This window comes from Trichoplusia ni, chromosome 6, assembly GCF_003590095.1.
Source record: "Trichoplusia ni isolate ovarian cell line Hi5 chromosome 6, tn1, whole genome shotgun sequence".
NCBI classification, from domain to species: Eukaryota; Metazoa; Arthropoda; class Insecta; order Lepidoptera; family Noctuidae; genus Trichoplusia; species Trichoplusia ni.
Window position 1 is genome coordinate 7,895,282 of NC_039483.1, and position 13,220 is coordinate 7,908,501.

At 32.3% G+C, this 13,220-nt stretch overlaps 1 protein-coding gene across 1 annotated transcript in view; it reads right to left on the bottom strand.

Annotated features, from left to right (window-relative positions):
• The window catches only part of LOC113494823, an 86,044-nt gene that overhangs the window by 67,237 nt on the left and 5,587 nt on the right, over window positions 1-13,220 (bottom strand). The gene's annotated exons all lie outside the window — the stretch shown is intronic.

Here is a 13,220-nt window from a genome sequence, read left to right on the forward strand (position 1 = left end):
ATGTTGGAGTGTAAATCATGAAGTAACAGTAGACGCTAATTCACCATAATCATTATTTTTAAAGGCTCTGATAATGCCCAAGTTCAAAATCCGATTCATGAATCGGATTCAGTATTTTTTTGTACTTCTGTGAAATGATTTCGTATTTCTTCACACCGTGTTCAAACATTTTTGTTTGATGTCGCCATTATCTCTATCCTACGGAATCTTGTTCAAAAATCTTTCACCTCGTTCCTATTTATATCATCACGTATATCATAAGATTTTCGATATCTTTATTGACTCCTTGTTCCACATCATGTAATATGTCCCCTGTACGCAGTAAATCGTATTCTTCGACAACTTTGATTGAAGACTTGTTTTTGTCAAAAACTTGAATTCAAAACGATTGTATTGTTATTAATGTTCGGAATATTAAATACAGGCTTCTTCGTAATTGAGTTGAAACTGTTTAATAAATCTTTCGGTCCCTTTTATATAAAACCAGTTGTTGCTTGGTATTTTATTTATAGTAACTGCTTATGAAATAACTTGTGAGGAAAAAATACATTACAATCAGTAATCATAGTTATTTTATGAATCCAGTTTTCATAAAATTGCAAACCTCTTAAGTGGTGTTGTACATTCTAACTTTCACTTAATCTCAACTTTTCTATTGTTATATTTAAGTAATTTACTCATGTCACGACAATTGAATATATATATTTTTTATACTCACAATCGATACACATTATAACACCGATGTTACATCACTACACTCGATAAATCGATCGATGTTATTAAAAAAAAAAATCTATTAGATAACACTTTATGAAAGCACTAGAGGAATAGATATTTTTTACTCTATGGTCTACGTCTACGTTTTAAAACTAGAGTAGAAGTCAGTTAGTTTCAAAACTGCGTTTCAAAAAAATCAACTGTTTTTTTTATAAGAGATCAAAACCTGGTACTTTGACCAGGATATCAAAATAGATATTCAGACTATTTAACTATTATCGATCAAAATACATGACGTCATAATAATATAACCTCAATCTTAATAGACAAGTTTTGCATTACGTCAAAAACATGAACAGTTTTCTAACAGATTTCAAAACTACGGTACCAGGCGATCAGAAATTCAGACTGGTAAATCCACTATAATATAATACTTTGAATGAAACTAGAGTAGAATAGTAACAGACTAACGAACGGGACCCAATCAAACGGAGTCAGTGCCAAGCAATTGTTAGAGCTAACGAGATGACACGCGATTGACTTCCGATGCTCTAAAAAGGTTTTAGCTAAGAACTGTTGCACTGACCTGTATTATAGTATCGTAAACTGGGTACAATTTCTCGATCATGGCTCGTAAAGGATAGTTCTAGTACTGAGAGCACTAATTCCTTTGCGTACTATTATTACACAGCAAGATATTTCGAACATATATTTTTATGCAAAGAAAAAAAAATCGTTTAACGAATGTCTCACAATAAATTGATCGTTTTCAATTATTAAATAAATCTTTTTATAGGTCAACTGTAATTGTCAAAAATCGAGTTTATTTTAATGATTGCTGCACTCAAATTGAAGTCCTTCAGTTCTCACTTCAAGTTTGAAATTTTGAAAGGGTACCGGAGCTCGGAGTAGTCAACCTGCCAGAGTATTCCGTTTAATAAAATAGAGGTGTACGAGTTATGACGTTGCAACTAAATCTGTCAATTAAAAATCGAGCGGTAGAGTTTATATAAAATCGTTTTAACTTCTGAGTAAAATTTATTTATGTAATAAAATCCAGAAGTAACGCAATACGTAATAAATAACAGAGTATTACGAAAGAAAAAATCAATTAAACTTCTCATAGATAAAAAAAATACTTAAATCATCTAGCCCTACAATGCATTATATCCATCACTTATATTGTGAATATTAAAATCGATTTTAATCAAAACGAATTGCGCTCAACACTCACAAAATGAGTAAATCGAGAATCGTTTATCGAACATCTCTATTAGCGTGATCGATGCGTTTCGACTTGGTGTCAAACGATTATTCCATACACGGTGCCGACACTATTTGCATGTAGATACATTTATTATAAACTTGGGTGGAACATTGTTCTTTTTGTAACTAAAGGACGAGTTTTAGTTATTTGTGATTGAGGTTTAATATAAAACTGAATACAGTAAAGGAAGATTATCTTGACTTAATTAAATAATTATGTTGTTAAAGAACGTTATTTTAATAAAAAAAATATTATTCCCGACGTTCATTTAATTTGTCAGTTGTATGTAACTTAAGCAATTTTATATCAGACTTTTTGGTGTACCTAGATCTAGTCATTCAATTCACTTAACTTAAAAATACTGCAAAGTTCTTTCTCAATAAATACAAATAGAAATATGACTGTTCCTGTAATAACTTAAACTACAATATTAAACTTCTACACAAGGTATTAAACAGAAATAAAAGTTTATTTTTATATAGCCCTCTTCAGTTTACAGTCTAATAACATTACTGTTTTATATTATGTACTGTTCTCTGCAATACAGCAAGGTGTCCGTTTATATAAATAACTACAGAAATAAAGACATGTTATTTTGCAACAAGGTACGGTACAAACTAGTGGTGTATTGAAGAAACCGAAACATTTTAGTATCCGACAAACCAACCTGAAACCGTAATCGTAAAAAGATTTTTGATAAAATATAATCGAAAAATGTATGCAACAAGTCTATAATTACATATAAGCCAAAATCTAAAAACCCCAAAAACAAATTTAAACACTATACGAATATCTATATTTAATACATTACCGAAACCGGTACCAGAGTCCCAAGGACCTCCCAAAATAATACACATAAGTTTAAAAAAACACTCACAAATCCGTATCCTTATCCGAAACCCCCAACTCTAGTACAAACGCAGTAGACTCAAAAGCCGCCGCTGAGTGTTAAGCAAACACTTCCTCACTTGTTTGCATGTTTAAACAAAGAAAAACAAAACACGAACACTTGAACCTCAAATTGTTTATGAAGAGCTCGTGACTGCAAACGAAGTGTTACCGTTAATATAGTACAAAAAAAAACTGAATCGATGTCCAGTGAATGTATCGAGTGGGTTTTTACATTCTATATTCGTTTTAGCCGTTTAAGTACTTTGACATTTGTTTATTAGCTTTTAATCGGTCTGCAATAATGTCTCGTATCATCGTGTGTAATCATCGTTAATTTTTATGTAGTTTTCTCTTTATTTATCTCGATTCTTGAAGAGATAATTTAAATGCGTATGGATTTATTTATATCGCATTGTTTAATTATAGAACTAGTCGATTGAATAAAGTAATATGAAATTAAGATTGCCTGACTAGTTTCGGTCCGTTCCGCAGTCGGGACCTAAAGAATCCGTTTAGTTAAAATAAATATCTAATCTAGATCTATACAATAAACTTAAGACGGATCATTAATGAAACACTAACCATTGAATAAACGAAATTTAGAAGGACCTATTTCTGTTGCAGTCAAGGGAAGGAGGCAGGAAAGAGACACTGCTCTATAAAATGTAGAGAATGATCTCGTTTCGAAAAAAAGTGACGGTAGATCTACAAGCAATGAACAGTAGCTTAGAATAATGCATCCATGTTATTAGCATTCGCTTAAGAAATATAATCGCAGTTGCGAAAAAGAGACAGCTATAGACCGTGCAGAGCGCTGTCACGCTTCCACCCTACAACACTGTTACTTTGTTACCTTAAGTGGTACCAGTAGACACCTTGATCTAAACTACTGTGGTTACGTGCAAATCCTGACAATGAAAAAATTTGCATCGAACCGAGAATATTGAAAATTCAGATCAACGTTAAACGCGATCAACATGACTTTTTACTGGCTTACATGCAAATGTTACTGCTCATTTGCACGATAGATTACCGCTCACTTTGTGTATGTATTTACGGAATAAATAATTAATTTGTAAGTCAAAACCCTTGTGTTGAATTTAAAGCATTTTATAAAACATTCGTGTATTAAACAATAGAACGAAACTTGTTTACGCTTCTATGTAATTTTTTTTTTTAAACAAAATATTTTCTTCTCTTAGGCAAACTGTATTCATATAATTTGTTGTAGAGGAAAGTAATAATGACTGTTAACAGAATTACATTAAAATAAATATCAATAATTTAACCAATCGTGAAACAAAATAATTCAAAATACCGATATGTCCATTCTGTTATGTTACTTAGTATAACAATATACCTAGCTGTAAACTATTTGCGTATAAAAGGACTCAAATAATTCATTACATTATTGCTTCCTTTAGAATACCGTATTACCCCGGGGTGCTTTAAAGCCATTGAATTCGAAATCATTTCAAGATAAGTTCCTGCGTGGCTAGAAACGGGAATGATTAACCTAGCAAGTAGCAACTGAGGTTGGAATACAAAACTTTAAATTGACGTTAATAGACGTCCAACATCTTAGTCTGAGCAAAGATCTTATTCTGATCGCAAGCACGAACCCTGAAACGGTTGAAATGTGGAGAAAGTATTTAAATATCGAACGACAGAATGTTACTAATGAGGTATTATATTTTTTTGAGCGTATTTTCTTTTTCGATCCTTTTTTGTTTTTGCGATCAGTGTGTAACGTAGTGTTACGCAACAATTCAAGAATAAAGACTCATTTGATTGAAAAAAAAATAGATTTTTCATTTGTGAAAATATTTTCTTAGACTGTTCTCCTAGGCAGGCAACTCAAAATGATATGCGTAAGTTTTTTTGCGAAAGTTATTCATACATTTAGATATGACAGTGACGACTAAATTATCCTAGTAAATCTCACTTATGGTTGCTAATGATGAAGCCTGGGGCCTGCTTCCGTGTCGGCTTGCGCTGATTACGAGCGCCCGTTTGCACCAGTTTAGCCCCCGGCCCTGCTCGTAATCTTAAAGTAAATATTGTTCTACCTACTGACTTATGATGTTACATTTCACTCGGATTATTGTTTATTATTTTGTATATATATTATGTATATGCACTTTACAGTTCAGCTTGTTAGATAGAAATTTATCATTATTGGAAAATTATGCGCATATTTTTTTGTTTTTTTTTCTAGACAGACGACGGTTATTTTATTTGACATAACTTTTAGCAAGTTTCTTCAAAATAGTTACGACAAATTTTCACATACTATTTAAAATATGATATAGCAATAACACCTCCTTTACAACTTCTTTTATAATTAGCAATTTATTTATCACAGCTATTATCTACTTTTATATTTCAAAAAATAATTAATGTAACTCACTAATAATACTTTAGAATCAGCAATCGAAACTTCATCCTGGTCATAAAACAATATTAACATACTAACAATATATCGGTAGCGAGCAGGTGATCCCAGACGTTTACTGAAATAAATGACACCAGCTTTGCGCATGCGCAACGAACTCTGTTTAATTGTTATTGGATTCCACTTCCTTATCGAGACTTTCGTTACACTAGTCGATCCTGAAAAGAAACGTACTGCCGTCTCTTTCCCACCCACCGTTATCGCATTCTTGCATCTTGCTCTCCTGTAGCTCTTTCCAAGATTCTTAAACCGCTCAGCATACAGGCGGTGTTATAAAATATATTACAGCAATAAATGTTGATACAGCATGCTTTATTTGTATGAGAGTTCCCTTACTGGGAAAAGTGGAAACATACTTTGATGAGATACGAGACAATCCTATCGGATGTCATAATAAACCTTCAACAGCTGTAAATAGGTTGGTTATGTTCACTTGACTTGCGTTTTCTTTGTAAGGCTCGTTTCAACCGTCTGGTATCAAGCTTTTCAATATAGAGCGTATTGAATCTTAAAAAAGTTATATCGGCCAATACCTTTTGGTGACGTTCGTTGTCTTTTTAGGAGAAAGGGTAAAATGGAACCCTTTTGACGGAGGATCGGCTGTCTTTCCGTCTAGCCGTCTCGCCGCCTGTATTTCTGGCCACGAATCCGTTTTTCTGTCCATGTTTTACCAGGCTGTAGGTATGCTAGCTCTATGCTAGACAGATAAAATTGAAGTAAAGCAACAGTTGGCGCGGTCACAAATTTAAGTAACCTACCAATTTTTTTGGGAATTTGATATGTTTGGCCTATATGTACCGAAGAATAGCGACAAAAGTCGACTCTCACTTGTTACTTGTTTTTACTGTTTATTTTTAATCTAATCAATTTTTATCCGAGAACTCACGCCACTAAAAGCTTCCGCAGAAAATTGACATAAATAAGGTACCAAAAGGGAAGACTTTCTAGCCGAAAAAAATACAATAAGAAAAGTGTCCACTTTAAGTAAGGTTGCATAAAAAAAGTATTTTCTAAACGTTTAAGCATGATATATTTCTAATTCGTGTTTTAATAACTTATTTTATTATTTTTTCTAATAGTATATTGATAACCATTTACAGTTTTAATGAAATCCAAGCTTAGGCCCGCAATTAAGGTCTATCAAAACTACGATTTTCTATTAAAATCTCACTTTTATGGTGACATAAACCGAAGGAAACATACTAATAGTCAATATCAGTTAAGATTACTATTTCTTAATACATGCTATGGGTCATTAACGCGGGTGCTTAATAGTACTTGTAACTCGGCACATAGTATGTTATTTTTAATCTTCGGTTCGCATATTAAATGTAATATGTTAAAGTAAAAATCAAATCAGAAACTAGAATAGTAAAACACAGTCAATTTCCGCTAGAAATCTTCAATTAAATTACGGAAATGAAATGTTGTAAGTTATTGGTAAGCCGTAAAAAGTACAAGTTATAATTGATAAAATTATAAGGTTTATGTTTACTGAGTAAGTCTTCTTTGTATATAATTGTTGTTTACGATAACTTGGTATAAAATATGCGACGTTAATGTTGACGGTAATTTAAATAACCTAAAACAGGTGTAGGTAAAACTCTGCGTCGGACTAGCAATATTGAGGGTTTCGTACAAACTGGGTAAAGAAATTCGAATTCGCAAAAATATAGGTGACAGACGGACTGACAGCTATCCAACGCAAGCGCAATCCTTAAACCAGGTTTTTCTTCATTCTTTATCTTCTGATGAAGACTGTACATATGACTGACCACCCAGACAAAGGAAGCCGCTTGGAGTTACTACTTATAGTTTATAGCTATGCAGCCTTGCTGAGTAATACGGGATTTCATGCATAACTTGAAATTGACAATACATTATCCCGGAAAATATTCAACGTAGAAAGACATTAGAAATGAATACGAAATTTTTGAAATTAAAACGAATCATAATCAAAATAACAACCTGAAATGTATTCAGTAGATAGTTATAAAGTCCTTAAAGGTTGTATAAAGAATTGTGAGGAGCAAATGTTTTTGACGTCTATTGTTTTTATTTTGTTCAGTTCTGTTAATTGTTGCTGTATGAAAACAATTATTTTTCCAAATTATATAGATATGTACCTTGTCGAAGTAATTATAACGATATAATAATGAAGTATATTAAAATTTAAATTAACTGTAAAAAGTTAAAAGTCATAAATTAGCGAAAGAAAACATACATACTAGTATGTGTGCAGTATAGTACACAGCAAAAAGTTAACCAACAAAGTATTTAGCATCATTAAAATATTTTATTCAATAATTTTACGATTCTTGAGCTACGGGCTTCCTACCAATTACAATGAACATTCATATTAAGAAAGTTTCATGTTAAGAAAATACTAAAAGAAGTATTAATATTATAAATAAACATAGGAGTAAGAACAGATCTCATTAAAATTGTTAACCAAATAGAAATTTCAATAAGAATTAGTTGTAATAAATAATGGTAGATATAAACAGGTTGATGTTCCTAGAATATAAATTTAATTTAATATTGTAATAATTATAAGATAAAGTATAAATAATGTGACTATTGATTATATATAAGAATAATAAATGCAACTACACTCATTGTAAACTATAAAAACACAATAAAGAAAAATGTATGTTAAAGAGCGCTATTATCGCCAACAAACTGCTGCGCCAAAAAACTTGCAGTTTGGCGATTTTTTATGTAATTTTCTATTTAAAAAAAAATAATAAAAAAACAAGAAAATAGTAACAAAGAAAGATAAACTATAAGTCTGTCGCGACACTGAAAATTCTGTTTACATAGACAAAAAAAACAATTAAGACTGAGAATACAACGTCAAATGTATTTACTACAACAACTAGGGTTTAGTCCAATTATTCCTACTATTTAAATAAGGAGGGGGAAAAACAAAAAAAATCTTTTGTTGTACATCTAAATAGACTCGTTAATTTCAACAACACCGAATAAATGCTGAATTTAACAGTACAAGTAATGTGACTGCAATTAAATGCAAATCTTTATCGGGAACGTATCAAAAGAACATGTTTCGTTTCTTAGTATTGTAAGTTCTCTCGAATAGGGATGTTATAGAAATTGCCTATTTAAATAGGCATTTTTAGAGGAATATAAACTACACGTACACGTTAATAAAGTGTGAAAATAAGAGCGGTATTGTGTACGAAGTAAATGGCAGACTAAAAAACAAAAAATATATTTACTATAAAATAGGTCTAGATTTGTTAACCTATTATAGCTAAATTACATTAGGTGCACGATTGCGGTGTCATTCAAATAAAGAAAATCTAGCAAAAAATATAGCATACTTTTCTTGTCATAGAATGTGGATTTAATAAAAAAACTAACCGTTTTCAATTTCAATTTTGATTTTTCATATCACTCGCTGTATCTAAAGATTTTATCAGCGAAACCATACATGAAAACTGTAAAAAAGAATGGAAAGAAAGAAGTAACACAATTCCTGCAATAAATTCTTAATTCAGTCATGTAATAAAAATATTATCATATATTTAGTATCTGCAAATTAAAGGGCAAAAACGTTGGAAATAAAAGTGCAAACAATAAAATCGCAATCATATAAATCTTAAAATAAAATTAAGAATATGAATTGTGACCCAAAGGTTAAACCCTTCGACAATCATGGTTGGTTGCAATTAAGGATAATAAATAAAATATTTTTTAGTTTTGCCCTTCTTCAAACAAGCCGCTTTTGATTGTTATGATTGCAAATGCTGTACGAAATTCTAATTACTTCAAAAAACACGAAGTAAATCATTATTTTATTACTCAGATGGTTTAAGGATCTCATTGGGCCATAAAAGGAAATGTATGCGAAAATAACTGTGACAATTAAAGCGCGTATCAAGATTGTTCACAAATGTGTTCAAGACGACTACCACTATCGCTTAAAGCGAAGCTTGATGGGAGATGGCGCAATACACGGCATCGTTCTGTCTCTTTTTCACAACCGTAACAGGCTAACTTTAAGAGGTGCTTGTACCTATATGTCCAATATAGCATTATGGTCTTGACATTTAAATCGGAATATCTTTAGACCGACGAACAATTCATTTATAAAACAATTGTTAAGTACCATAAAAGTCTTAATTGCATTCGCAACAAAGAGATTAAAGACCATCAGAGCATTTTCAATATGAGAAAGCTCAATACGTTTACTTTCAAATAGAATGCAAATTTCAAGATTCGAAACAATTGCAAGGCTCGGCAAATGTTTCTATTGTTTTTATCATGGGAACCAAAAGAGTAACAAACACTCGCGCTAAATCGAATAAAAATATCGGTTAACAGGCGTTCTCGATTACTCGAGTATCGAACGAACTCAGACCTTGAAAAGAATGTAGGGCCACGATCCCCGACGACAATTTGACCCGCGTACGAGACTCCGCATTTTAACAATGTTGTTCAACATTTAAATGGGTATTTAACTACATTTTCGCACCTTCACGAACGTTCTCGCTTCGTAATTGCAAATATATGTGAGTACATTTAACTTCATTTATAAAGGCAACACCTTTTATATTTTTAAAGCCTTTATGTGGCGAATTAAGTACAATGTTTTCGACGAAGGTATAGAATATTTTCGAATAACATTTGCCATACCTACTTTGTATAATTTTTCAATTAAGACGCTGAGAGGAAATCTCATGCGAATCTAAGTGCATCTCTACACGTGCGTTTACTAATAATAGAGTAGACAGCATACCGTGCATATTAAATAAAATCGTAATGTATTGCGTGACAAAAATTCGGTTGTCAAATGTTTAACATTGTTGAATGATTCAAAACAAGTTAAAAACCATGTACAAAAATACTTGAACCGTAATTCGTTGAATTTTATTTACACACACCCAGGTCTATTATTCTTCGTGCATGTTCGCTGATTTTTACGATCCAGACGTTGCTCCAAATCTCATCGGTATGCATTGATCTGCATTTCTCTAACTCCGCTCGTTCGGTGGCCCGACGCTACTTTCGTAGACAGTTACCCAATTCAAAGTCACATCACGTGTCAGCTACGGATATTTTAATTTTCAGTTCACACGGCGGCCGTGGTCTTCTTTCAGACTGCACATTAATATTAATACCGCGGAGTGGGGTATATTGCCCATATACGCGTAACAGTACCACCATGGTTCCTATAAGAGTAACGTCATCGTTTACATGCACCCATAACGAGATGGCGAGTATGAATCCCAAGTGCGCCCGCGCCGCTACGCTGTACGACTTGATAAGCGACGGAAGTACAAAGATAATCTGCACTTACATATCAACGTTTACTTTGATCTTTATTTATGAACTAGCTGTACCCGCGACTTCGTCCAAATGGAATTTTAATTAAGTAGTTACTTAATTGAGTTTTTTTTTTCATTTTTATTATGAATTTAAGTTCAGCTTTTTGTTTCAGCTTGATTTAAAAAAAAATACTCGGTTTAAAAATATAAGTAGCCTAAGTAAGTCATTATATCAGCTACCTGTCAATGAAAGTCTCATCAAAATCATCATCAGCCATTTTAGAGATTGCCCTTAAGAAATCAAATGACAACCGATCGACAGACAGACAAAAAAATTAAAAAGTGGTATTTTTGTGTATGTATGTTTTGTGTAGGTACCTTAAAATATATTCATGCTTGCAGTTAAAAACGGTTATTATAATATTACAAACAGACACCTATATGTGGATAGATAGATAAGCAAGTTGTTGTTTCACTTAGAAAACAGACTATTCACTATCGTAAAGGATGCCCGGTAATTGGATTCCTTGTGTGATGGATTGACTCGATACAAAACATTAGTCTTATTTAATAATAACCACATACAAGCGGATACGCGTGCAACGCACTCACTCACATAAAACTTTTATCAGATCACCAATCGTATAATTATTTCGTCGGAAGCAAACAATATTCGTATAATTTTATATGAAAACAGCATTTCGTGTGGAGATGTTGCTTTCTATAGCTATGTGAACGGCAAGTGCATACAATATTAACGACAATTATGTTCATTAAAGGTTAATATCAGTTTTTCCCGGGCGCTACTGGCGGCTAATGGCGCCATACTTGGTACGAGTTTTAAGAAGGCACTACACTGCTAGTTAACGGCAGAAATATATCGCAGGCAATTGTTTTTGTTCAATACTTTAAAGGCACAATCATCCGAATATTCAAAGCGTTACTCATTAGTGATACTCCAACCTTTTGGTTTCATTTGTAACCAATTTAATAAGAATTATGGTCATTCTTAAAAATGTTGATTAATCAACGTTTTAGATAAGTTTTTTTTTTATTTTTTAAATCAGACTAACTCAACCAAAAAATCTCCTTTTAAATAAACACAAAAAATGATGTGATACGTCTTCGATATTCTCATAGGAAACTTGTTCTTTAATTTTATGTATATCTTAGGCAACAGCATAGCATATCCTTATATCCTTAGTAAAGCAACAGTCATATTTTACCGGGACAGGACTGCACAAGTATAATTAAATTTAAAGCAGAATATAAATAACATTAACCATAAAATCAGGTAGCAGTGTTCAAGTACACTCAAAGCGTCTTTCAACAAATAAACAGGAACGTAAGTATTTATTAGGAAGGATGCGAACATATATTACTATATTGACATTTAGCAGATTTTCTGCAATTCAAGTGCATATTATCGCGTCGACTGGACGACAGCGGTGACGCCCACGAACGTAATTAAACACTATTAAAATGGACAGGTCTCAAACATGCAATTATTTACAGCATTTTTAAAACAATTATGTAGAACGTTTTTAAAAATCTATTTCAATTCTCCATTGAATTATATGGCTAGTGCTACTAAAAAACGTGGCTTAAGTGTTCATTTATTATTCTAATTCTTTTCAATCTTGTTAGCTAATAGATGGGTCGGTTTGTTCAATAAATTGTAGGTTAATTGCCGTACTAAGAGTATTTAAAATCAATAACTGTCTACAATGTGTTTAGGTTCTCACACAGCTGTATTCAAGGCGGACGCATAGCGATTCGTCGCCGTCTAGTTACGTGTCATGCTGTCTTCGTCTTTTTAATGCGAGATATAGAGACGACTAGACAATGTAGAACGTCACTTAGGTGTTGTTCTAGTATTCCTAAAAGTGTTTTTAGTTTGTAAAATGTAGGTAATTAACTGTTGTGCTATGTCGATTATAGCTTCAAAAAAAATACCCTCTTAACTAAGTCGGATAAAATATGCTAAGAAGGTATTAATCCAAGAATTCAGCTACCTCTATACCAAATTACATCGAAATCGGTCAAGCCGTTTAGATGGGAAGTGGTAACAAAAATACACAACATACACATCATTTCGCATGGATTAATATTACTGTGATTACAATAAGCACCTTGCCTTGGACTATTTTTTTTTATCTCGTTACTGTTTAGTTTGATTTTTGCATGTTGGTGAGCAGGTGGTGAATATAACGAATGCAACCAGTCGCGCTGTCGCAAATTATAATAACTGTACAAACTAGTGGACTATTTTTAATCGTAAACTTGTATTGTTAGCGATTCGAAGCCTTAAGAAACGTTAAGATGATCCTTTAGAAGAAATGTAAGATGGATATCAAAGATGGATTTAAATATATTGTTTATTTATTTGGTGCCGTTTATTTTAATAATCCGTGGCTGAATTTTATTCTAGCGTACTGTACGTACGGAATATAATTAAAAACTTTGTCGATTTGATCAAACCGATGAAAATGGTCCAATATCACTTACCCTATACCCCAAAAATTTACCTAAAAGGACAGCATCAACGATCCATTACTTTATAAGTACCAACCACGACAAAGGAAAACAAAACACTCTT